At 41.9% G+C, this 27,658-nt stretch overlaps 1 protein-coding gene and 2 long non-coding RNA genes across 7 annotated transcripts in view; 2 read left to right on the forward strand and 1 right to left on the reverse strand.

Annotated features, from left to right (window-relative positions):
* LOC111269167 (uncharacterized) overlaps positions 1-27,658 on the reverse strand; it is a 66,983-nt gene that overhangs the window by 21,506 nt on the left and 17,819 nt on the right. Inside the window, exon 1 of one of the 3 annotated variants that reach the window (XM_086971993.1) lies at positions 26,216-26,352. The exons of the other annotated variants lie outside the window; for them this stretch is intronic. The gene's annotated coding sequence lies outside the window, so the exon portion shown is untranslated. Of the gene's footprint in view, positions 1-26,215; positions 26,353-27,658 lie in introns of those variants that run through there. 3 annotated transcript variants of the gene reach the window in all.
* LOC147752282 (uncharacterized) lies at positions 16,147-23,376 on the forward strand. 3 transcript variants are annotated; one of them, XR_015314483.1, is made up of 2 exons: positions 16,147-16,280; positions 19,365-20,115. It is a non-coding gene; the product is annotated as an uncharacterized LOC147752282 (long non-coding RNA). The 3 variants fall into 3 exon arrangements; XR_015314482.1 differs by lacking the exon at positions 19,365-20,115 and adding an exon at positions 21,929-23,376 and having other exon boundaries at positions 16,183-16,280; XR_015314481.1 differs by lacking the exon at positions 19,365-20,115 and adding an exon at positions 18,287-19,344 and having other exon boundaries at positions 16,183-16,280.
* Positions 23,452-27,385, forward strand: LOC111269168 (uncharacterized). Its single transcript, XR_015314480.1, has 2 exons — positions 23,452-24,821; positions 26,346-27,385. It is a non-coding gene; the product is annotated as an uncharacterized LOC111269168 (long non-coding RNA).

Genomic DNA, 27,658 nt, shown 5'->3' on the forward strand with positions numbered 1-27,658 from the left:
CTGCATTGTTGCTGTCTAAAGACAGCATCCCCAAAAGTAGACGCTAAACTGTCGAATGGTAACATTCTAATTTAAGTCGAAACGTAGAAACGCCGTGGTAAATTCTCTGTGTACCACCACGCCATCCTCATGCTTCTTCTCCTACAGCCCCTTTCCCGCCAACGCTTGACAATGCGCAAGAAGCAGCAGTATTCATTCCCCTGCCATTTTTCAGGTTGAACTGTTGGCCGCATATTACACAGGGCACTGATAGGAATCATCCATAGTCAATCAGGAAATCAACCGTACAATATAAAATAGCATTCATACTCTCCATGTACATACATCGTAAGCAAAGAGGCAACCATTTTTATAGACAATGTCAGATCTCAGCTTTTTCTTTTTTTATTGGTACACTACAGACACAATATTTTTTTTTAATTCGGCCACACCTTGCCCATGTCTGGTGCAAGAATACCAGAATGATTAACAAATGAATTTTCTTAAATAGTACACTTTGAGTAGCGCGGGCAGTTTTAAACTACTTGTCTGTATTGAAACGTTAATAGTACACACATAAACAAAAACAAAAAAAGAAAAAGACTAGAACAGACTGCTGAAAAAACTGTAATACCCCAGTTAGTCGACTATATCGATATGCGTGTCTACGTTCTTATTTCTGGGAGAGGATTGATGACTACTTCAATCATCGTATTTTCGACGGCTGTTATGAATTGAAGTGTAAGTACTTCGAATATCTTGTAGCTTCGTATTAAGCCGCAATCGAGAGCTTAGTCTTTAGGGCATCAGCCAAATGCATACGGCTGCATTGAACCTTTTTCGCGGATCACCTTTTAACAGAGCCGTTTGTGTCGATATTGTTTCCTCTCTGTCACCTAGCACTATTACACTCATTTCTTCATCACAACTTCGGATCAGTACACGTTTCACAGGCACACAGAAACGTCATGCTCGCATGGTTCAATGTGTCTACGGCCTGTTTTTATTATTGCCGTTAATTTCAATTAGCGCAACTATTTGAAAATTTAATTTTCGCATCTGTTCTGCGAAAAAATGCTGTTGAATGTATTTTCGGTTCTTTGCTACACGGTCAGAAGGACCAAACATGTCGATTTGATGGAAGCGGCACACTTCGTTTGCCACAGGTAATTTTGACGGTACGCAGTGGGTCTTGCTGTTTGTCTTCGATTCGATATTATTCTCCAGTAACTCGGTTGCGACGCTGACTGGATCTAGCACCGCAGGAGCTGACATTGAAAATACGCGAGTGTTGCAATACTTGTAGCAACGGTAGTATCGTTTTCCTTTCAAACAATAAGACTCTTCATTTAACGGATACCACCCTCGCTATACAGTTGTCCGCATCTCACAAAAATGCTGACATCTTTTGTCTTCATTTCCTTCATTATCTATATATATATATATATATATATATATATATATGGTCATAGTAGAAACAATATTCATGTTGTATGTATATCGTTATAAGGAGAGCATAATCCTTTTCCTTTGATTTAACCTGTTGTCCATTCGAAGGCGGACCCGTTCCTGATTTTTGCTTTACTGTTCGTCACAGGTGACTAGAGTTCTCCTAACAAACATAATAACAATAGAAGTCTTGAGCGCAACATAGTCGTCACCGTCGACATTCTTAAAAACTGGATTTTGCTGATGAAGGTTATAAGTCATACACGGACCATGTTCAATGAATATAGAAAAACAACGTTACTATAATCGGTGGCAAAAGCGACGGTAAACAGGTGCTGTTGTCTAGATAATTAGGTATCCAGGAGCATCGTCGTGTACACAGATTTAAATATTTTTAAGGCTTTTCCCATCCAGACAGAAACATCGTTTGACGGTAAATAGCTGACAGGAACAGATATATTGTTCATTTCAGTCAGTATCAATTGATAAATTGCCCAAATCCAGTCTACATATCTACTGCATAAAAGGATATCACACAAGCACGTACTATGTTGCTTGATTTCTCGGCACTGCCTTCAACACAAGCTCTTATCTTCAACGAGATAGTCAGCCATATAAATCTTTATGTATTCTAATCCAAAACGATGTAAACAGTAACGGCCAAAATACAAGCCCTATAGTCCGTCGACGGCGTACGCATTCATGAGAATGCCTCCGTTCTTTGTCTTTGCTTCTTCAGAGTGACTTCAGTCTTTCTGGTTTCTTCCTTTTTTTCTCCCGCCTGAATTGCTGAATCTCGTCGAACTGAAAAGAGCCGAGCGTTACAACACATGTGGCAACACGAACTGCGCGACAATGCGGTAGAACGTGGATGGTGCATTTGTGTAAAATAAGATTCGAGGAGAGCAAAACGATGCAGAAATGTCAACTGCCCGAGTAGAAGGGGCTCGAAGAGTTTGAAGTTTATCTCGCCCAAAAGGACGAGCAAGCTCGTCATTGATCGGCTTTCGTTAACACTGTGAGTCAGTTTTCGAGTCAGCAAAAACAAATAACAGAACAAAACACACAGGGCCAAAACAGAGACATATAGATCTCTCTCTCTCTCTCTCTCTCTTTCTCGCTCTATATATATATATATATATATATATATATATATATAAACACAGTGATTACACAAAAACAGAGAAAACACTGTCTGTGCACAAGTACGCCTGCATTGAGGCGATCGTAACAGGGGGGAAAAACGAACCATGAAAATCGTTCTTTGAAGCTGAAACAGTGCCAGCCACAGCAGCAGCGGGGATCGTCGCTGTGCTGTGTTGTGTTTAATAACATTGGTATAAGAAGCATCGGCAAATTGCGATGTCTCGGCCGCGACCGCTGTCCAACAGTTGATGCGATTGAACTAGAAAAATCGAATCGCGGTCAAGCTTCTGCCGAAGAATAGATTTCTGAATAGCTTGAACAACCCGCCGTGACTGCAAGGGGTGGAAAATAGCAAGCATCATCCGCTTCGTCCAATGATGATCAAAACACTGCGGGTCATAAATTACGATCTTCTTGACGACGAGAACGCTAACACCAGCAGCAGCAGCAGCAGCAGCAATAGCGCTGAGCAAGCGTACCAAACGACGCCAATGACGCTTTTGCAATGGGTAAACTTGTAGCGTATTCGACGAAAGCACATCGGCGGAGCGAACGGCGGTACGGACAACAGCACACGAGGACGAGAGATGTACGGACGCGAACCCAGACGCAGCTGGACGTCCTCTTCCTCTCCCCTTCCCCCTGTCTGCCTACCTGTCTTAACTCCCTGTTGCCGTGTTATGCTTGCTGCCTGAGCAAGTTCATTTCTCCTCTTATTGGCCCTTGGCAACGAGGATCTCCTAATTGGAGGTGTGCGTCTTCGTGTGCATATCTACGTGCTTCGACGCTGACTGATATTTTCTGTACTAGATTACCTAGCCAAAAGCCGTGTTACTGTTGAACGGTTCGTCCAGTAACACTAGAATATACTTGGATACGACGTAACATCGTTAAGACGAAAAAAAGAAATACCACAGAGAAAGAATACGATAAGGACCCGTGCACACATCAACAGCAAGCGATAGCGATGACTCTGTATAATTTGTGATGCTGTGAAAAGCAGTAGAAGGAGGTGGGCTGGGGGATAGGAACGATGAGTGAAAGAGAGAAAGAGAAATTAAAAAAAGGACTCTTTCAGCAAAAACGAATATTTGACCATACTGGGCGCCATATCACGAAGTATATCACCGAAACAAACTAAAAATATGAAGATTCACCCTTTCGAGTGATAGTGGCAGATGTGCCAGTTGTAGCCAAGGCACTGTTTTCTACCGATATTGTCGAGCTTTTACAGATTGAATGGCTTTAACGATGAGCGTGTGTGCGGTAACAGTCGGGAAATGCAAGTTATGAATACGAAAAGATTTCTTCGGATGGAAAGCCGAAGCCAGCTTCGAACAGAGGGCCACGTTTGCACTGTTATTAATAAAACCGACATAAAATTCAGTCTGGATCGCTTGATTCGATTTATTTACCTATATTCGCTTATTTATTTATTTATTTATGTATTTATTTATTCACAAGATAAATATTGGTAATTGAAAATTTTCTGCCGTTTTTATTGTCCAGTTTGTGGGTTTTTAGTAGAAGACGTTTTTTCCTATACTTAATTTCTGTTCTGGTCATATAATTCGTTCTCCCATCTAAAATCAAAGGTGTTTTGACCATAAATACTGGTTGTGAGAAAACCTCATATAGCCTCGGATCTGGGTGAAGAACTATTATCATTCTGGCTTCGCGTCTGACATGCCTTAGAAGTAGATATCCTTACTTGTACATAGTTTATCCAGTAGAGCTTTCTTGCCGACGGTCTCGCCGTACGCCACCCGAATTATCGATTTGGGCATCAGAATCTCAGATCCGTAATATTACTTCTGACAGCCGAATGGCAGTGTGGGCTGTCTTATCTGATAGTGTCAGCCGTCGCCCAAAAGTGTTAGCTTGTCTAAGCTAGTTTTCTCCTATACAGTGTATACACAACCGCACCGAACCTTATTCTAAATTTGACACAGTTTATTTGTCTGTATAGAGAATTCAAAATACAAAAGGGTTTAATGGCCGGGCGACATCCCTGCATATGCCGATCCTACTGACGAGCCTTCTTTGTCACTGCTATAGGTAACCGTTGTTCTTGGTGTGACGCCTATCTTGTTATTAGATCCTGCAAGATGCTTCCAATACTTTTGTATGGGACCCTTTGTTCAAAACGAATGAGTTATTTGTTCAAATTAATTTTATTTAATTCCGAAAACACTTTTTAAATTCGCTTGTCGGTATAGTCTTCAGTTCCGCGAGCAATTTTTCTTTTACGTTTTTTATCGTGTCAAAACACCTTCCCTTTAGATTTTTCTTTAGTTTTAACAATAGTCAAAAGGTCCGATGAATACAAACGTTAGGACGACATAATGAGTTTTTTTTTTTACATAACTGCTTTATAGCAGTCGGCCGGTGCATGATCGGCGGTGTACTAATCCAACGTCCAGGATTTGTCGTGCCGTAGTTATGGACCTTTACATCGGCCATACGCACGCGATTTTCGCGAGGTCATGAGCTCCTAATAAACGTTCTCCTGATGGTCGAAGAAAATCGTACCTTCTTTGGTTGCTTTTCGTTTTTACCAGATTGCGTCTGACTGCTCTTATTGTAACGGTACATCGACATCATATCACCTGTTAATGCAACGGGTATACATCTATTTCGACGAACCTTTTTGTAAGCCTTCTAATACTCGAATAGATGATCAAAATGGTCAAAAGCAAGCTAACCGAGACCTCGATTTCTCGTACGGCGATTTGGTTGGCCAACGTGGGTTACTCCATTCCTTCCATGCTCTCATTTATGATTACTGAAATAAATTGCGTTCTAAAATGTGAATCGGCCTCGATAGGCTTCTGTCCTTTTTTAAGCGCTTGAACCACCTGAGTTAATTGGTTTTCGTTAATATTTTGCAACATCCGCAGATGCATTTATTTGCTAAAAAAGCGAATTTTGTTTCATGCCAACCACTTCTCGAATGTTTTGCGTTGCCTTTCGGTAGAGTCTAGATGTTTCAAATTTGGTACATGCCCAGTGTGCCTGGACATATAGTTGCACAGTGTTTTTTGCTAACTTTCCATTTCATAACTTTTCTTGTCCAAGAGGTAGCGATTTTGATTCGGCGCGATACCTAATTATAATTTTTGTCCTGTAAGCGTCTTACCTTGGACTTCAGAGCACTTTATCCGAACCCTAAACTCTTCTTGTATATATATATATATATATATATATATATATATATATATATATATATACAAGAACCCGAAGCTCAATATGACAGGGGGGTGCCCCAGGGGATCGAATGGGAGTCCCTGTTGTAAAATATGGCATGCTAGAAATGAGTACACAAGATCCCGCTTGATACTTAAGAGTCACACTGGATAGATTTCTGACTCGCAACGCTCATATCGACAAAATGGCAACTACAGCGGCGAAGGTCAGCAACAGTTTAGCAAGGATTATACCGAGAACTCGGAGAACAGTAGCAAGGAGAAGGAGATGCCTGGCGACCATGGCGGAATCCAAAATCCTGCATGAAGCTCCTACTTGGGAGCTAACTAAACCGATCATAACAAAACTCCTGCAAGAGCAAAGATCGAAAAGTAGTGCACGCGTACCGGGTTGTGCAAACAATCGCAACCACAGTTCTTATACGAATGGTCCTCTGCCAAAAGATGATAGAAGTTGCGCCTTAGTACAAACCTCGTGCTGGGAAGGAGGGGAAGCGCGCACAAATGTGGAAACAGCAGCCTGAATGAATCAACCGATTTTTTAGGAGCGTAGATTCGATGCCTTATTTTAGACCTTCATAAAGGATTTAACAGACACCATGGTAAAACAACGTGATTTTTTAGCACAGGCACAGACCGGCCATGGGTTCTTCCAGAAGAACCTGTAGAAAATAAAAACAGAAGCAAATTTCAATCTGCTGATGTGTAGATAATGTGATTCACACAATCCCGTCATGTTTAGCCTTGAAGAGTGCTTATAAATTCTCGTCGATGCCTTTAGCAGGATCGATAACCGAGTAGATAGACGCCGTGATCGAGAACGAACAGCAATCGGATCAGCGGCTCCATCGTACGGAAGCAACCCTCCAGAGCAAAAATGAAATCGAAAATCAAACGAGAACGAGCGTGCGCGAGAAACGAGAAAGTACACCCACAAGAGTTGATAGTGATTTCTAAAGAATAAAACAAAAAGGAGTTCCCCCCCACCCTAGTGAAGAAACTAAGGCAAATATTGTTTCTTAAATTTTTTGCGTGGCCTGACGTGTTGCTATACCTTTCTGGATTGGAAGGGCCGGTTTGAATCCGCCGTCATAGTCTTCGAGCTTCGTCTCCGCTCATAAGACGGTTTCCATGGAAGTTACAAAGTTCCCGAAATTCTTGTTAACGCCCGCTATGTTATTGGCTACTTCGCTCACTAGCTTCTTCACATCCACTAGCCGTATTCATCTTGCCGTCTTCTCATTTGTCTCCTGAGGCCTCTGACGTATAGAAGGGACTCGTATATAACCAGACTGCTTGTATACGCCTCTGGTATCGCTCGTGAGCATTTTCTCTACAATATTGAAGCGTTAAACTTATGTGGTATTTAATCAAACGTCGCGGTTTGTCTCGTCTTTTCTGTTTTGCATTTTTCGGTTGTATTTGTTACGGTTAGTCCCATGTCGCTCTTACATAATTGTAGGAACCTTCCCTGATAATGATCATCATCATTATTCAAAAGGAGCGTGATGCGGACGTTTTAATTGCCTCCCAGCATAACTTCCCTGCGTTGTGCAATTATGTAAGCCTTGAGCACATTTACGACTCTCGCATTCAACTCACGTTGCACGTCTCGTGTGTATAGACGTGACGGCCAAGGCCTGTGACAGCCACTGACTTTCCACCCCAATACTCCAGCTTGAAAAGGGGGATCACAGTACAGGCCCTAGCTTGGCCTCTATTTTTAGCTCGCATCATTAATACTTTAAAACGCAACCCGTGCAAAAGGGATTTGCCTCCCTGGGAAGGTTTTAGTCAGCATTCGTACAGCGAGAAACCACGTCATAGAATAAAATTCACTGTTGGTCCATGTTTACGTTTCTGTTATTTATCCGAGTTTCGGACTCGTCTAGTTGCGTCTTTGACAGATCATTATAGCTTCCTTACAAGACACTATGAAGGTGCCGGGGGCAATAGGCGTTTGCCCCTTGATTCAGGAACGATTCCGCCATTATCAGCGTGCCAACTGTAAAGCATAAATAGTTACTCGGAATGGCACATTCGAGTCGACTCTATACGTTCCTGAGGTTTCACCAAATGACCCCGTCTCTATCGTATGGTCAAATAAGCGATAAATCGTGGGAGAGTTTCTAGAAATTGGTCTGTTTCGGGTATTTGAAAAGCACGCTGGCAAGAGCAAAGGGCAAATGTGGATTTCGCTATGACTGGTACTTGTGACAAATGGCGTTCCAAGGAATTCCTGAAGTTTACCTTCGATATGAAGCGAACGTCGGGGAAATGGTAGCCAAATAAAAAAGATGCTCGCTACTCGTAAATTCAACTGCACCTATTCAATAGCTTATTAAAGCCGCCACTGTTTTAGATGAACTAAGCTAACATTTAGAGATTATTTTTAATAGGCTTGATTTTTTCCGTAGCTGAGAATTCGATTTTTCTAAAAATCGATATTTATAATTTAGCCTTAATTGCCAGACTAATTTTTCACCTAGCGCCACATAACAGTACAGTACATTTATCGTTATTTCTTTGCTAGAAAGTAGTTACACTCGCTTTACACACGTAAATGTACTAGGCCTCCTTATGCTCAAAGGTCTCGTTCTTAGTTCTGTTTACCACTTATACTTTCTTGTTTGCTTATTCTCTTTCTTGGGTTATTTTGTTTCTCGTTCTGGTTCAATATTTGATCGATGTTGGTTGATGGTTGAATTTGCATTAATTCTATTAGCAGCCTTATTTGACCTTCATTACGCGTCCATGGTTAGCGATCGAGCGAAGGACGTTGAAGATTAGACGTTAAATTAAAGACGCCCCAGTCTTCGAACTATTGGTGCTTATTAATAAAGCATCCTATAGATAACAGACAATACGGTGAAATTTGATTATTTTTAACTTGGTTTGATAACAACGATAGATAAAAATAGACAGGTGCACTTACTTGCCCTAGAAAGCCATTTGAGAACATTTGCAAAAATGTCTTCACATGGAACTTTTACTAGGCGTCAACCCTGTTCACTGTCCTCAGCCAATCTGTTCCGTATTTAGCAATCAAAGAAATAGACACATACGTATCTCAGAAACGCTCGTTGAGCGGTAACTGTTTCCAAGGGTTTCAGTACGAACCGAGCAGACATCCACAAGGGTCACAGGGTAATATCAACGCCGTTTTGAAAACGCTGAAGAAGTCATTCTGATCTAATATGACTGCATATCGTTTTAGATCGTATTGCCTAATCTTTAACGGGACTTCAGAGCAATGATTGGATTTTTTAGATTTCCGACATTTGTCCCCTGATGCTGGTGACGCGTTGCAGTCTATGTTGAAACCCAGCCGTATGACTGAACCCCTAACGGAACATACAGTTCGAAACACTGAGATCGCTTACGCTCGAATTTCTAACGCGAATAACATAGGCTGGGTGAACATACCGGTCCGTCGGCTATCGTGTCTTATATACTTGTATTGGAATCATCGATACGCACGCAGCCGACTAGGTCATCCCATCACTCCCGAGCCCCCAGCCACTATCTTTTAGGAAAGCTATGGCTGAAGTTGCCACGAGACAGTAATATTGCTGCCCTTACGATCGTGACAGGCTTTCCAAGAAATAGCAAAAAACGAATGAGCACTTCTTGTACCCAGCCACGAGGGCAGTAACATAATGGCTCTTGTTTATAATAATCAATGGCAAATGCTGCCATTTACTCTACACTTAACTACGAGTCAAACGGACTCGTTCAAACATAAGTTATAACAGCGCGGGCATGTCTTATTTGTAAAGTGGCGCAAAGGCCGCTTGTTTTTGGCACGAGAACAAATAGGCTCGTACATCTCTACCGTAAATTTCAAATATACATTTTGCACTGTCAGCCCCGTGTGTACAGCGGTATTCTGCTTGCAAGGAACGCGTTCGGCTGTCCTACAAAAGGCGATTAACTAATACACATGGCGCGTATATTCGAAATTAAAAATTGCGTCGTTGCTACGAGCAGTGTGTTGGCGGCCTGCGGATAATTAAGTTCACGACTAGTCCACTGTTTGACGGATCGTTCGTACGACTTACTTATTGCTACATTCTCAAAGCTCCCACCACCAGCGTCCGCTGCGTTTGCCGCTCAGGGAGATCCATGTCTCAAACAGTCGAACTATAATCGTAGATTCTCATTGACGGTACAAAACCGTTTCCGATAAAAACCTGTGAAAGGGAGCCTACGAAATGGGAAAGAGCTAGTGCTCCTGCCATTTACGTATGTATATATGGGTCAGTATAGTCCACGCGTTGGCGATGATGGTACAATGCGTCATTCTTCTGCTGCTGGCTCAGTGTTCCAGCAGAAAGGAAAACGTCTCACAGGAGACGTAATGACAATTTATACGCCCTTCTTTCTATAGCAAGACTACCTTTATTAACTTCGCTTTCTATATAAACAGCTTTTATTACCCGTTAGTCAGAACGCTGCGGAAAAACTATAGAAAACATATCGTTTACACAATTAATATAATAGATGAAAGTATTTGAGGATCATTTATCATAGCCGTGATAAAATGGTCATGATATCGCATAATCCGTGTACACTGTGTCGTATCAGTCTTATATACAATCATTTTCAGACGTCAAGACAGAAATATTGGTTGGTTCTAATAAATTCGATAATAAAATTTACAAGATTGATTTTTCGCTCATTGTCTATTGTTGATACAGACGTAGCAACAGAACCGGCCGTTTTTAAGCCGGCCCAGATGCTTATGTTGCATGCAAGTTGTAGTCTAAAGTAAAGCCTCAGTTATACTAATATCCAACCTGAATTAACTAGAAGTACTAGACAGAAATAAAACACGGGTATCGCCTTGTCTTCACTGTCGTATTTTGTTATTTACAATAATAATAGCTTAAAGACGCTCAAGTCCATTGTGCATATAGGGCTGAGGGACGCTCGATGCAGTAGGTAGGCACAATTACAATTTAGGTCACTCGATCGTCGCCGTACTAGCTTTAAATGGAAGTATATCTGTAACGTCATCGGATTGTTTCTCTACGACGTTTCACATAATTATGTGTGTTCAATGTATCTATCTATCTATCTATTTATCTATCTATCTATGATAGACTCCAGGCATATCTACAATGAAAGACTTTGTTTGGAATGATCTAAGGGAGCTTTTGGCTGACTTTCAATGTACCACTTGCCCGAAAAAGGTAAGTACAACTAACTTTCTAGCTACGACGACGCATTTATATCATGAAAGCCATATTTAGGCCCGGCATATAATGTCTGCGTATTATACAGGCTTGTCGTATTATACAGTTATGGACGTTTATGGCGAGATAGATTTCAAGTTGCCTTAGGCAATACTGTTGCCAATTCCTAGCTGCACACTGATACTACTAGCTGTACATGTGATACGGGCGCGCAGTAACTGACACTGCGAAATCTATGTCGTCAATCATTCATTCGTTTCATCTGTTTGCAGTATCTATTTTATGTTATCGTCCCAGCTCTTTTCAGCAGCTACCCCCTTTTTTTGTGAACGCTGATCTCGAGCCAGGAACCATCTATGAACACACAATAGAGCAGCGTTAATATTTTTCTTCAGTGAACCGCTCGACCATACGCTTTTCCGTACTACGCTCGACCCAGACCCCGGCACCCTTCTTCTAACGGCTACATTCATCGTCATCACCATCATTATCTTGAACAACATGATGGACAAAGAGCATAAAAAGGGTTGGAATAGCCAGAAGTAATTGTTGTTGACTAAATAGCTAATGGCGGCTGCATAAGCCTTGCTTGCATACCACCACTTCGGTCGTCAGCCTTCTCTTACGCTTTCGAAGTGCGAGACATGGTCCGTTTGTCATTGTCCGGCGACGGCGCGGCGTGTGCATATGTACGTGTATGCGCGTGTACGCGCCCGCCTGTTGCCTGCCTGGCTGGTGTGAGCGGTAGCGATGATAGTAAATGGTCGATATTTGTCCTCTTGAGACCCTGACACTTGATCGGGTACCAGCAGCTGCCGCTGCTGCTACTGCTACCGCCGTGATCTGGCAACAGCGAACGAAATACTGTAGAAAAAGGAGGAGGGAACGAAGTCCGAAGCTGTCCGGAGGCCTCCTATCCAACATCAAGTAGAAAGGTGGCCTGTTTTTTCCAGCCTGCGTTGGGACGATGAACTGTTTCACGAATAGCGGTAATCATCGAAATGTAACACTTATTGATTACTAGCTGACTACTATGGAAACGCATAGTCAGGATACGCCAGGAAAGAGGTAGCATATTATAATTGGTTGTAGCACGGAGCGGTGAACCGCGGTAACTGATGCAGTATCAACGCCAACGGCAATATTTCCTATAGCCGACCGCACACAGCCAAACGCAACGGACAGAGTGCGACGAATGCTTTGGCATATCTACCTACTGCATGTTATCATCACTAAGGGGGAATGGCGGCGGTTCATCTCGTATTGGCGCTGTAGTAGCCGCACGGCCGATACTGGCGCCAGACGAACATGGCTGGCGCGAAGCACGTTGCCAGCGTAACGCATCACAGCGACATACAAAGATACGTATCACACAATCAATAGCCGGGAATAAAATATAATCAGCAGTATCTCAACAGAAGCGCAGCGCGTTCACTAATGGCGGCTGTCGTCGTCACCGATACCAATCGTCGTCGGTAGAGCCGCAGGCCGCATAAAATCCACGGCTCGAGAGAAATATTTCTACCCCTTTCAGCGGGTTTTTTCAATGTACACAAATTCAGCCTGTGCACGTGTCCACTCGTCCCGACTAACTGTCCTTGTGGGCACTGTTACAGCTGCATGGTGTAGAAGTGACGCATCGTACACATACCCACATCGACCGCGCTAAATCGATACCAAATATATTTCAGCGTCGCGCAATGTCTTCTCCGCGACAGACTCTTTTCCCTCGTTAGCGTGCTTCAGCTTGTTATTATTTTCGCTTACGCAGATGGTACAGAAGGTGCGATTATAGATTTTATATTTTTTCCTCTTATGAGGAAAAACGTACAGCTTTATCATTCGGCCCATATTCGTCGATAAAGGAGAACGGTTTTCAAAACCACTTTTTTAACGTTGGCTTCTTGGGCAATCCTTGTGGCGCGCATGTGTCCTGCTACAACGATCTACCTAATGGTACCGTGTTAAAAATGCGAGCATTATTCAGAGATTTGATAAAGACATAAAAATGCTGCGACGTTCCAGGTGCACTTTATTTCACTGGCTTAATAGCCTTTTGCTAGATTTTTCTAACTAGTTAAATAGAAAAATAGGTCCGAAGTTTAGATGAGGAGATACGCATTTTGAGCAACTAGTAAATTCCATATGATGACCTTTTTTTTTTCTTGTTTTCTTTCTCTTTAGCAGAACCTAATGAGGTATTGTGACTTCGGCTCTGCCCTGAAAGGGGCCCTGAAACGTCTTAGAAAAACCTGATTTATTTGGTAATAGCCGCTTGCCACTCAAATCATGGCGCCGTTCTTGTCAGCGATTTCAGAACGACATTGCTGGCCCTGTGGTTCCTTGCGGCCGGCCACTATACGTCGGCGTTAATTAGGTGATTATTATTCTTTTAAACATATACCTATTTAAAGTCTTTGCTTGCACGCATAGCGTATCATAAACGTACAATGTTCGAGTAAATAAATGGCTGCATAAATAATTATCAGCTCGTCGGGCAAGTGATAGTTATTTCACTGTGAGGGGGGTGTATGGGGGTAGTGGTGGTGGATAGTTCTCGTCCAAGTTTATAAGCCCTTTTAATGAATTAACAAAGAAGAAAATGTATAAACATTATATTGAAATACAGGTTTGGCAATATCGACGATACGTTAAGAAGGTTACTCTGCTGAGATGTAGGTGAGAATAAAACAGAAAAAAAAAATAGCGAATATTTATTGGCGTGGCGTTGGCCACTGATGTCGTAACTTCTATAGATCCTATGATAGCATACATCTCACTCGACGAAACTGCATTGAATTACCAAGGCAAGCCTTACGCGGTGAGTAGCACTTGAGAAGATTGAATCAACCGTATTTTGTCAAGAGAACAATGTACAATGTATCGATGTATGTGTACAAATATCCATTTATTATATACACGATGTAGAGAAAGCGTTTGTCTCACGGTTCCCGTACTGGCTGATAGGCGGTGGTCGTGCACACTTATTATAACAAATGACAATATATTCCGTGACCAGCATCTTTTCAAACCGCGACGACAATAACAAAACCATAGTAAAAGCTGCCACGTATGCCGTTCTAACGTTAAGACGGCTCATAGAAACGATATGTATTTTACGAATCATCGACTGAATGAGCGAATCGTTGCCGAAACGCTGAATGTTGCAAACGATGCCTTTCATGGACAGTTTCAGCGGGGCTCAATGATTGTACGTACGACTTTGGCGTCATGTAGACCACGCACCGTGGCTCCCCATACTGCGGTCGCCTATAAGTAGCTGGTTAATTAAATAGAAGCTGTGAGTTGTTTGTGAAAAGCATCTGACCTGATCTAATCGGTCTGAGCGATATAAGTCTGAGCAATATTTATTTTTGACTTTCTGCCATCTATATTTTGTAGAAAGGGGGTGTCGGGGGTGGGGGTAGTCTAGACCGGCCGGCCTACGTAACCGAAAAAATACTTATCCATCTTCAGCTACATAATTCATAATCGTCCATTTAGCGTCCAGTTCAATTATAACAATAATAGGATGAGTATAATCTACGGCACAAACGGCATTATATCTGCTTCTATTTTACCGGGAATTAGCGCTGTACGTTGAATTAGGCAGGCTGCTGGTAACAATAGTAGCAGCCATCTTGATGGGTCACGTAGTTCGGACATATTGGCAACAGTGAACTGCAGGCGAATATTTCTAAATAACATTTTTAAAGTAAGGCGCTCCATGAAATATGGCAGGCTGAGGCCAGTTCACGCGTTTTCAATATGAACCATGACCTGAAGGGACGACGAGAGGCCAGGCCTAAGAAAGACAGTATCAGGTTTTTGCCTAGGACCTATGGAAGAGCCGCTCTAGTGAAGACTTAAAGGTCGGTCGACTACATTTCTACCTGCGACGCAGTTCTTGCACTCGATACATTGTGTGAAATTTTAAGTACTCGATTTGCTTCCTAAAAACATGATCCGTAAGGTGTTAAATTGGCATATTTGTAGTTTTAGCAGATGTTTATCGTATTCGTGATGGTGCGCAGAGCTCTCATTAAAGTGAACGGTTACGCCATTTAGTTTATGTCATAGATTGCGACAGTCCATTGGAAAGCTATGGAAGGCTTTGTGTTAAAATTCAAACGGCCGCTTATCCATTCGTCGTCCGCCGCAGTATCATAATTGGTCACGTTCGATGGAAATCGTAAGGCTACATCTTGGCCTTGCTACTTTAGGCCATCTACATTTTGCGGCATAACGCAGCATTTTGATCGCGTTTACTCTTATGTAAAGCCATGGTACCCACATATTGTCTCAAACAGGGACTACAAATTTGGCACATGTTTGTCACAAGTTACAAGTCAAGATGAGCAAATTGTTTGTATACAAGTTAGAATTCGTTTTCGGGTGGACAAGTTTCGCCGAACTACGATGCCCACCGCTCCTGCGAGGCTCATAGACGCGCTCGTTCACTCCTGAATTGGATTTCCTCTGATAGCAGTATTAGGCACGAATTGCTGACGTCGATTGAACTGAATCGCGCGTCGGGACCATTAGCCACACCGAGCTGATCAAAATAAACCATTAAACCGGTGATATTATGAGTCGTGCGCAAGATTTAGCAAGCATTAGTAAATTTACAGGTCTGTACCCGCTATGATTCATATGGACATTAGAAATGGCTGAAAGATAGTTAGTTGATGGGTCTTTTCTATACATTTTAATCTTACTTGATTTATTGTTACATAATTATTCATGCAATTCTTTTCTCGTGCGCACTCTCAAATACAGACTCCTGACTCACCCTTGAAAGGAGTGAGAGTTTATATGTGTTTGTTGAACAATCTCGAACGTTGATTTTATCGTTTTCGTGATTACTGCATATGAGCTTCGTTAAGCGGAAAAATATAGTCGTGCGCTAGAAAGAGCAACTTTGGGATTTATAGCGTAGCGTAACAAATTACGTCGTTTATGGCGACGCTTTTCGACGAGGCTGAACTTCGTTGCCATTAAATACGTTAGCGTAGCAAATGTAAACATTTCGTGCTCGCATTTAGTTCGAATTTGACCGCGTCCAGAAGTAATCGATACCTGCAGGACGACTATCACACTTTTGCTCTTGACATTCGTATAAACACTGCACAGGTGGTGGCGAAACGTTATAATAATGACTCGTGTATCGGTGATTTCGCTTAGTAAACCCACTAGGTTCTCTTTTTACCTGTAACGTAAAACATACGAATATCCGCAACCTACCTAAGTTATGTTTATCTACGCCAGTTCACGTCCGAGATGGAGTCTGCTTCGCACACAGGTTGGTTGCCTTTGGAATTATCGTATCCGTTCGTTAGTCGGAGGACAAATTGAATATAAAGATAAGTCGCCTTATTTCGTTGCCAGCTGTATTTTCAGCCTTGCGACATGTGTGCGTAGGCACGGCGGCAGGCATTTCTGTCCTTATGCTATATTAGGCCGACACATGTTCAGTATTTCAATTGAACACATTATTCTGGCATTAGGAGAAAATGATCTTAATGCGCAGTATCTTGGTGTCATTAGAATATTTTAAAAGTCTTCAAAAGAGTTGCACCGTTGCTGACGTGCTTGTCATCGCTATCTTTCTCTCACTGCGGGTACGTTCACTGTGCCATCAAGCCCGGCTTCCTGCGTGTTTCGGCCAAAATAACCAGTCAGCCCCTTCTCTCGCCCTTTCTATCTTGTTCCGCAAGTGCCCTTGGATCTGTACACTGATAGAATACGGTAGAGACCGAAAAGTTGAAGTCCTTTTATCATATTTACGTTTGGCTGTGTACGACGCTATAAACTTTCGTTCTGCGTCACAATGCCCTGCACGTTACGGCTATACGTAGATGATATATGGAACTATACAAATAATATATAGACTAACCGGTCGACCTCGTTCAATAATCTTTCGGATATTAAGTGCAGTGCGTGAACACGCACCAGCATCAGGAGTCAACAATAATGGTAGACGAAAGGAGACAACTAACAGCAGACAGATAATGTAAGGAGATCAGTGGTTATTTGAGTAGTAGCACTACCGTATATCGTGCGCAGATGTGATCATTTTAACAGTCCGCCTGTATGTACAATGTAAACTGTACATGTTTTACCGACTGGCCTTATGGTCAAAATTAAAGATTTTCTTAGCGTTCAATTTGGCGGCACAGAAAACCGTCGACGACCAACACTGAGTATGTTGACATACTACATTGCCGTCTACTAATTATCATTATTGCTGCTACGTAATTGGTTAGCTTTCTTTTGGAAGTTACCATTCAAACTTTCGATAGAGGTGATTACCAGAGGTCTTACCAAGACGATGACCATGTTTACAGATCGGGCAGTGATCGAATTGAATCACACACGAACCCTCGTTCGTAAAAGCCGAGCTCTAATGCCTCAAACGTAGCTCGTATAGAAAGGGATCCTGAACAAAAGATGTGTCGAAGGTGTTCCGATCGTTAAAGTGTGCTTGCTATACTGGAAACGAGTTGTAGAACGATGATTCTAAAGCGCTGTTACGCTATGTTTGCTTGAATTGTCCGCATTCACTTTGAAACAGCAAATTTCAGAATACAATTATTCCCGCTGCGTTATTGCTTAGCACCACAAATAAATATTTGGTTGGCACAGTGAAGACTTAGGCGAGGCGATCTTTTGATTTCAAATAAAATGTAAACAAAAAGACCTACTCGTGCAGCAGAGTTATTTTACCGACAACCTAAAACCTTTACTGAGCTTTGATTCTATTGTATGAGACGGCAAGCTATTAGGTGGGATCATACCGTATCTGTGCATAGCTTCGCTTCCCCGATGAGCTTTCTTATTGATTGCTCAGATAGTCAGAGACAATAAAGCATTCTCGTTCTTGTGACTTCACGACCATCCTAACCACCGGTTCCGGGAGCAGCAGCGGCCAAGTTCGAAGCAACGAGCGCGCCGTATACGTTGGCCTTTAGTTGGGTTATGGGAGGTATTCAGCTATCTGGGTTCAACCGCGCGTCAGTAGAAGCAGATGGAACCACTGCTCCCGTCTCTAGAGGTTTTCCGTCAGCTTTTCATGAATGACGATAACGGCACACGAACGATCTTTTAGAACCGTTTGTCGGCTATCATCGCTGTTTTGTGTGTATCTGTGTAATTGTTTATCATTCCGTTGAAAGTGTGAGGTAATATTCAGGCACAAAATACCTTAATCCAACACTGTCAACGGACTTTTCCTTCACGGGTGCGTGTACACGCGTTCTCCAGCCGTCCCTATAATGCCCTCCCTGTCTCATGTCTCTGCTGCAACAGGCTTGGATGAAGTCATCGACACCTCATCAACGATTCCGCGGCAAGCAACATGGCGAACAAAGGCTAGCCCTACAAGATCTGGATACGCGAACCGGAGATGCCAAGAAGCACTGCGAAGGAAGAGGGGGGGACGGCTTGACAAAGGACCGGAGGAGATGGGACGGCGAAGCGGGCATATGAAGGTCGACAACTTCAACTAGTCCGATAAACTCTTTCGAATATTCTCCGGGGAATACGGTCCCTTTTATTTTATGTCTGGCTCCACTATCTCTCGATAAATTGTAACTCGAAAGATTTCGGGCGTGTGAGTTCCGCAGAGAGTATTTGTATGGGATAGCTTTTGCGTTGAATCTAAGTGAAAGCGAGCATGCGGTAGCGGATCGGAATAGATGACCTTACGTCATCTAATTCTAATAGCACGAGCAGTAATAGAGCAACGGTGCGTAAGCTAACGGCAGAGGACGGGGCAGCACTAGCGTTACCTTTACATTTCTATTCTACGATAAATTGTCGTCGCGCGTGTACTAGTATGTGAGCTTGCTTAGCAACCTAGTATGCCTACTGACAATGAGATCAAATAAAATGAAAGAACTAGAAAGTTAGTTTTAAAACTTAATCAGTTTTCGATCGATTCCCATTTGTCAACTAATCATCTTTGTACTATCTATTTCAATTTATTATTAAGCATCACTTAAGTTTTTTGCAGCACTTCATTCATGTTCATTTTTACGGTAATCCGGTGCAACCCCTACGAAGAGATGTGACCTGTCTGAACGCCATTAACGTAACAATGCAAGCAATTTAAACATAGAGTCTAGTTAATACTATATACACGAACTCATTGTTAACTATGGTATCTGGATGTTTTTTGCAAGTGTAGTCGCGTCTCATTTCAGGCTTTTTGATTCATTGAAGAAAAGTTCAATGACTTTATACGTGGCTTTTCTCTTTTCGATATCATACCTTTCTTCAAAGCAGGGTTAAATCGATTCGATAAAATCGTTCCCTTTGATCTTTTTTCCGTCCCTCTAACCCAGTCTCCCCTCGCTATTTCTCCGTGCGTTTTCTAATTTGCCAGACGCACCAAAGAGCTAACACGAGATACTGCCGTCTGCCTGCCCGCCAGCCGACGACGCCGCTGTCTCCATTGAGCCGTGGCTGCAAAATCGTTTTCCAGAATTTTTGCTCTATCCATAATCAGCTGCCACGGATTTCGATAAATGCTGCCACCACATTCATACGTACGTATGTACGTACATACATACACGTATCCAATCGTTCTTAGATTAATGCGAAAACAAAAAATAAAGAAGGAATACACGATAAAGGCCAGCAGAAAGAACTGCCTAACTAAGAGAACAATGTTCAGCGACGCCGACGTCAACATCGAACGATAATGATAAAACGAAACAGATTTTCCTTTTTAAATTCTACTGAGATGAAACGTAGGGCCAACAGTGAGAAAGAAGCGGCCTGAAGAAAAATGAAATTGTTATATAGTACCGATAATGTTTCAGCCAGGAGCAGCTAGTAGAAGCCCATTTATTAGCGTCATCCATCATCGAAAACATTGAATTATTCGAAGTACTTATTTTGTTGTACGTATTTCTACTCGTTGGTATTTTTGATTATTTTCCAAGTCGGTGTACTATGCCTAAATTTTTCATGATAAATACACTCTCTACTGCACACAACAGACATCAGACTGTACGAGGACGTTTAAAAAATGAAACCTTGTCGTCCGCAGTTATAGTTCAATGGACGGGCGACTCTGTGAAGTATTTATACAAGGCGTTAGGAATAGAAAAATAAACTTTGGAAGTTATGTTATTATTCCATGTTTTTCAAAGCGAATTCTCAAAATCAAAAATTATTTTTCTCCAAATTGTCTACGTACGTCTGGCTCATACGCATATTAGTCGTTTCCATACAAAGCTGTAGATGTTCACATTTCCCATATGTAGGATTTTCAGTTTAATCATTGTGAGAGTATACGTTCTGCTTTTTTTTTACTCTTCGTCGAGACACACGCATTGCTGAGCATAGGAGTAGCTCGATGATGAGCCTAACCGCACGTGGTAGGAGAGGTATCATCAGGAGGTGGCCATTTTAAGTCATCCATAGAATTTGCAATTTCAAGTTCAGTAAAAATTCTCTATTGCAAAACTGGAAGAGCGGCTCTGACCGTCCGCAAGGGCTTTTCTCTGACAATACCGTTGTCTTTGGCCAGTTTGCTTTCTACTTTTATCAATAAGCTACCAATCTCAAATCCAGCTCCCATTTAATAAGGTACTTGTTTTTGTTGTGCCGCAGACATTTACTTTGTCCGTCCTTACTCGTAACCATCACATACCAACGCCCCTTTCAGCGCCGTCACGGCCATCGTGCCGAGTTCAAGTGTTCACAGCACTTATTTTTTCAATCTATTAAACTATCAAAACAGACCAGAAAAATACGAATACTGCTCTATCAGCAGCAGGCCACTGCTCCTGTAGCCGCTGCACCGATTGCAGGCACTGTTTTTGGCGCTGTACTTTCGGCTAAACAAACGCTCTTTATTCATTTAGCTTACTCTTCTGCTTTTTTTCTACGTTCGTACTGAAATATCTCTATCAAATTTGTTGACGCCACTCGACGAGGGCAAGCATGCTTCTCAAAGTTTGAGGGGTGACCGTGCAGCTAAAAGTGGTGTCGTCGCTACTACTGCTCAACAAATAGTACACGTATAGATATGCGTATATGACGAAGCTCTCAGCAAAGAACACCGGGGTATTTGTATGTGCCGCCGCTTGTCAAACCGTTACCCCAAAACGAAACGAATGAGCAACTATGACTTTGAACGACCGAGTGTTTAGTTGTCACTTATCCCAGACTCATGGCTGCGCGCTGCAGAGGCCACAAACGCGAAGTTTTCTGAAGTCTGAAGAATTGGCTTTGGCGTACGTTGGCGCACAAATATGGCATAAAGTCGAAAATGAGTGAGTGACTGCGAGCATCTTCAGCTCTTTTCAGTCTCAAGCAGAAATGATGGTGATTCTCATGACGATAATAGCGATAGTTCTGATGGAACAATTCGCTCTATCGAAGAAGCTATCAGAATCGCTTGCTCAACACCTGGTATACGTACTGTGTACTTGGTTCTATTGGAACATGTATTTACTGGTGTGTTTGGCAATCAGACGCGGCGTTGCCATGGTTACTAGCCAGGTTATTTCCATTGCGGTATCGCTAGTTAGGGAAATGGAGTCACATCGAATAATAGTAACAAAACGAAACGGAAGAAAAGTTCGTTCTATACGAACATTGTAGCCGCTTTCATAAACGTAACGTGGGCAATTCGAACGACGTTAAGAAACAAAAGAGAAAACAATCTAATCCGCATCAATTTAATGTGTATAACAATTTAGTTAATTTGCCGAAGGCTAAAGATCCATATCAAGCTTGTTAAACACATTTTTGAAAAATATTTTTCATATATCATTGGCAGACTAGATGGACAAATGGCAACAAGTAGCGACAAGGGTTTAATACAGTGTGTGTGTGTGTGTGTGTGTGAGATTTCGCACGCTTTACAACTAATCACTTGAAAGAATATAAAGTAACTTTAAGTAGAACGTTTAACAAAGTTCACTGTTGTTACAGCGCGCTGTGCTATTTTCGTCTTGATAAAGGATTCTCCCAGTCTCGCTTTCACCCCGCGTTATCAGTGACGAAAGACCGGAACTTCTCAACGTAATCACTCTCGTAGGGTCGAATTGATCACGGCTGCCTCTAACCCTAAAGGTTCCGTAGGGCTTAAGTCTTCCACAAAATATGCAGATGGCAATGGCAGCTAGGAATAAACCGCACTGGCCGGCGGCATCTCATCGTTAGTTAATTCTGATAGTACAAGCTTAAAGCTAATACATATATTTTCGCGCTAATGGGTAGCTGCTCCGATTCCTTTACTGGTACATTGAGTTTAACAAACACCTATGCTTCCCTCATATAATCGTGCAATTCAATGACATTTTTTAATAGTCCACCAGCATAAAAAAACAGATGATTCTTAATCTGTCTTTTTAGGCATAGTAATACGCTTGCTTCATTGAAATCTTTTTCAGGATGAGAAAGAAGTCAATTTGTGTAAATGTTCAAGCAGACGACATCGTTTCACGACTAAATCAAACAACGAATTAGCTACTCTGAATGTTTTTTTTTTGCAGCAGCATTAAAACATATGTCTATCTGAATAAGATTACCCTATTAGAGAGTTTACATGCACCCTGCCATCGTATGTACGTTCCCTTATTTTACTCGTATATCCATATCGTATATTCCAGATAGGCGATATGGAGATAGATAAGGCGAGATGGGGTTTTTTCAAGTCGAATACTCTTCGGGTATCTAGAAGTATCTAGTAGTATACAAGTTACAACTATGTGAAATGTCGAGCGGACATTGTAAATATTAATGTAACGTTTTCAATTTGACTGATGATGCTTATTGATACGATGAACCAACTTAGATAAATTCGCGGCAAGTTACAAAAGCGTTTGTTTGTTTGTTTGTTTGTTTGTTGTTTCGTTATTTTGCTAACCGGCCATTTACTAACGAAACGCTGTACGACAGCAATGAACCAGAACACGAACTCGTAGGGGTATTTCTCAGACTAGTCAACCCGTCGTATTGGGAGCCATTCGAATAGCTCGTTTCGAAACAAATACAGAGACTTGACCTCCTTTGATAAATACCGTTATTATTGATCGTCATGTTTCATATCTATATGAGTTTTCTAAGGAGTTTGTTGAAGTTAAGGAACGGTTTGTTTTTTTTCTACTGTGAAACAACTGTAATAATCATCGTGAAGTAATAGCTAGCATAATATCCAATAGAAATGCTTCTATTGCTTACCATAACAATACGTTTTGATGTCACCCAGTTCTTTTGTCTGGTTTCTAATAGACCGTTTTGGTTGAGTAGGACGAGTTGTCGAGCAGTCATCTCTCGGCTAAACGGCCTAAACAATCGAGTCGCCTAACTTACTTTCAAAGTTCCTCTATATCATATTTATATATTGAAAAAACATGGTAAAATACGTTATGAAAGTACAAACGGAACGATTAACAAAACCTTGGATACAAGGTCATTTATGCAGAATATTTAAATTAATAGGGCAGGTGCAAGATATAGTATCGTTACTAATACGAGGAAATTGATGTTTACCAATAATAGATGGCCGAAGTTATACACATAGTTTTCGAGAGAATCCAAAAACGATATTACGTCGTCCTATTAATGTATATTTGCTATTGTTGTTTGACGGGACGTAATTTTCAATTGGTGCCAGAAATTGCTTCATTTCTCTGAAGGCAAAGCTGGCCATAGCAAACAGCGTGCCGTGTCCCACGCGGCTGTTGGTACTGAAATTCACCGTGCGACATATATACTGTACAGGGTATACGATTAGGAGGAAAGCAAACAACAAAGGTCAGACGCAATAAGAGAATGTACACGGTCGGACTTGCTGTAGGCATCCATAAAACCGGTATACTTGTTGGTAATCTGTTGTTGTTTTTCCACTGTTACAGGCGCTTTTTTTTCTAAGTTTTTCGTCTTGTCGTTATTCCGAGAATCGAATCATTGTCGTTGTCGTGATGACCTGAGACGGGCTTAGCCTGTTAACCAATCATCATCATCGCCGTCAACACAATCATACGCGCCACTAGCAGCACCTGTAGTGTCCTGCCGGCATCGTTGCCGCTAGCTCGCCGACCGGCCTTCCTTCCTTCCGCACACGCATCGTACTCACTGTTCGAGGCGAGATTGTCCTTAAGCGTCGGATTCTTGATTTGAACATGACATTGACCGGCTCCTCTCGGTGACGAGAGAATTAGTTGGTTAGGCCATGCGTGGACGCCGTGTTGGCTTTGACCGCGAGAGGTGCGCGTTACTATTGCGGGTACAACTTGTGCTGAATGAATGTTTTGACGTTCACCTTCGGAACGACGTCAGCGTTGCATTGTGTTTAGCGAGACTACAAAAGCAAAGAGTGCTAGTATACTGTATGGTTTCGGCTGGCTCACGGCCAACGTTGCGTAAATGTCACAACGTGGAAAAAACTGGAACGGTTCCTTCTAATTTTGTCGATCTATTCATCTGTCCACTTTATACAATATGTTATTGCTCTGTAGAGGAGTGCAGACAGCTACTGCTGCCTTTGCTTTAGTTAGCTCTCGAACGAGCCCAGAACTGCAAGAGAAACGGCTGACAGATCAATTTGTTTGCCTGACTGTTCACGATACGACTTTTATGTCAGTTGTTATTGTTGCTGTTATTGTTGTTGTTGTTGTTGTTGTATCGGTCACCAATCTTGTGTGCCATCGCCTTTCGCTAGCTTTCTCGTTTGCTCAATGTTGACGATAACGCAGACCATCTGCGACAGTTCTTACCGTTCACGACGATGACAACGCCACCGTGAGCCACATTGATAACGCCACCAATAGCTGCCATGAAAGGACGACCGCGATTTTTGTTTGAAGAGCACCGAACACCCGTAAGTATCGACACGAACGCCACGTCAAGCGGTTTGACGTAGAAAAGTCACACGTCAAAAGAAAACTCTGGAGAAGTGACCGTGTGAGGAAGGCTATACAAGCTGCGAAAAAAGTTTTTTTTTTTTTTTTTTTTTCGTTACTCGTTTGGGTCGTTTCGTTGTTGACTTCACTGATCGTTACTCGTGCTGCTAGCAGTGTAAATTGTCTGTATAGATGAATCTCTTTAGATGGCGGAAACAACGTAAGCGGCACGTTGCTGCACGACGTCCTGACGCTTTTGAGCAAATATCGGTATTTCATCTATAAAGCCGATGCAGACACAGTTTTGTTTCCTACACCTATCTACAAATCCTTCTTCACCTGTAGAGCGCTTTTGTCTGCATACCCGAATTGCAAATCAATCCACTGGAGTCCTCCGTTCATCGTCCTACCAATAACAGTTAAAGTGCTGTAAAAGAGTAACAGAACGCCTTTTCCATAAAATGGATAAGCAAATGGCCATAATAAGAAGGTCGTTCAGCTTAAGTAAGATAATTTACAGAGTTTTATTTATGGGGCTGAGTTCTAGCTGCATTTGCGTTGTGCAAAATCGAAACTTTAGACCGTTTCCGTCTCGTGCCCTAGCAGCAGGCAGCTTTAGACGACAACTGCCGAACACAACTACTGTTCAATGAATGAATGAATGAATGAATGAAATAACGAGAAAGAGAAGAGCGGCGTGTCGAATGTTTTTAAATGGTGTGGAATGGTGAGGTGCAAAACTGAAGTACATCGATTACGATGACAATATGTCGGTCATACCGACCACCCACTTCTACACCATTATCACTGCCATCAATAGGACGCCGCAGAAACACAAAGGGGACAAGTAGTCGCATTGTGACGGTAACAACCCAACACCCCTAATTCATTTCTCGGCATACACAGCCGGAAGAATCAATAGATACATCTTCTTCAACGACGCTCGTGATCTGTTGGCCCATTTTTTGCATTCTTTTCTGCGAATAGAGAGCTGCTACCAAAAAAAGCTCGAAGTGGATCCCTTGTTTCATCTCAAACAAGTTGAGTTCTTATGAGAAAATTCAAGTCTGTTGCTTCCTAGCTCGCTAATCAGCCATGAAACTAAACTGTCGCTCTAACTGATTGATTGTTCCCTCGTTACCTCAGTCTCAACGTAACTTTAAGCCTGCGTCGTTCGTGAAAGCATAGCTATGGCCAATCAGCTGGTGAGCTATGCAGTACTTAACCAGCCTAGTACTCACATAACGATCTGGCTTACGAAAAGTCCAATCTAACACTTGACGTCAAAATTGAAATAGAACTACATTTATTCGAAAATTCTTAAAGGCATGGTGCCTATTTCCTGCTAGCTAGATAACCAGAGAATACTAACCTGAATGGCTTTGATAATTATTATTGTGAACATCACGCATATATACACCATATGTAATCCATTGTGTGGAATAAAGATCTTCAATGCTCTTATTGTGTCTATGTAAATAATATCGTTATAATAATTACAGCCTTTTTGTTATGAAATAACTGCGTCTACAAAGCCAGCAATACCCGCACTACGCTGGTAATACACTGCGACTTAAGGACACTGGATTATGATCTTTTTTCCGTGACTGCCAGGACTCATCTACCTCCAAGACACACGTCGTCAACCTCGGACGAATCTCTACCTAGACAAGATCGTCGAACTGATCTTTTAGATCTGGCAAATACAAGTTGATCTATTGGACAAATAGGCTCTTAACGAAGTATAATTTTTCCAGTGAAAGTGTCAAGACCATTTAGGACAGATTACGGAGTGGCCTCGAAACAACCTGTGACGATGTTACGATGTCTTAAAGATAAAGTTGACAGTTAGTGCCGCTTCCGAACTGACGAGCGCCTAGGGCAATCAACGCAACTATTACCATCATACGTTTTTGTAGCACTTTCAGCTTCACTTGAAAATAAGGAACTACTAAGATGACGCTTGACCACTGTAAGACGTAGTAGACCCTAGACCATGTTCTATTCGGCCCTCTTCTGGAAAACTGATAATTACATATGGTATCATTTATCTATGTAGATGATTTGTTCACAACTCACTGTCACAGAATGGCGCAAACTATATATCGTTAATTCATTCTGTAATACAATCCTCGTGAGGCAAAACAACCCGAACAGAGGCAAAATATATGTTCCTATATACAGGCCCAAAGTGCGGTGCTTACGTTGAAGCTTTTTCTAATGCTTTGTTTTTGATCTTGCATGTTAATAAAAACATGTTTCAATACACTGAAACGCTATTGCCGGTTCAATGTCCATCCACCTAGTACTATTCATAGCAAGTGAAGCTTCGCTTTGAAACCTAAACTATTCGGTACTTATCTTCAATTTGTTCTTCTTGAATTTGCAAATAACTATTTAATAGTACCTTGATGTTAAGCGATATCAATAGGTACAAACTCGTTTAAGTATTGCGTGAATGCGCTATGTATAAAAAATTTCAGTCGAACTTAATTTCGAACTGTCAGCAAATAAATTGCGATACTTCATTGGGTCATTTTGATGAATTTTTGTGCTACTTATACCTAAAACCTGTTAAGGATTTATGGGTTTACCCATGAGTACCTTCCTCTGGTTTTTCAAAATTCACATAAACACCGGCAATAACCGAGGCAGTCAATTTTGAAAAAAAAAAAACAGAAAAGCGATGTTGTTGACTCTAGCGGAAACCTATTTAGCGCAAAGAGGTTAGATAACAGCCTATTCCTGCACAAACTGTAAAAACGACGTATCATTCTCCACTGCGGAGGATCATCATTGGAGGACGGATGGGGTG

The sequence above is a fragment of the Varroa jacobsoni genome, unplaced genomic scaffold, assembly GCF_002532875.2.
Source record: "Varroa jacobsoni isolate VJ856 unplaced genomic scaffold, vjacob_1.0 scaffold_1358, whole genome shotgun sequence".
NCBI classification, from domain to species: Eukaryota; Metazoa; Arthropoda; class Arachnida; order Mesostigmata; family Varroidae; genus Varroa; species Varroa jacobsoni.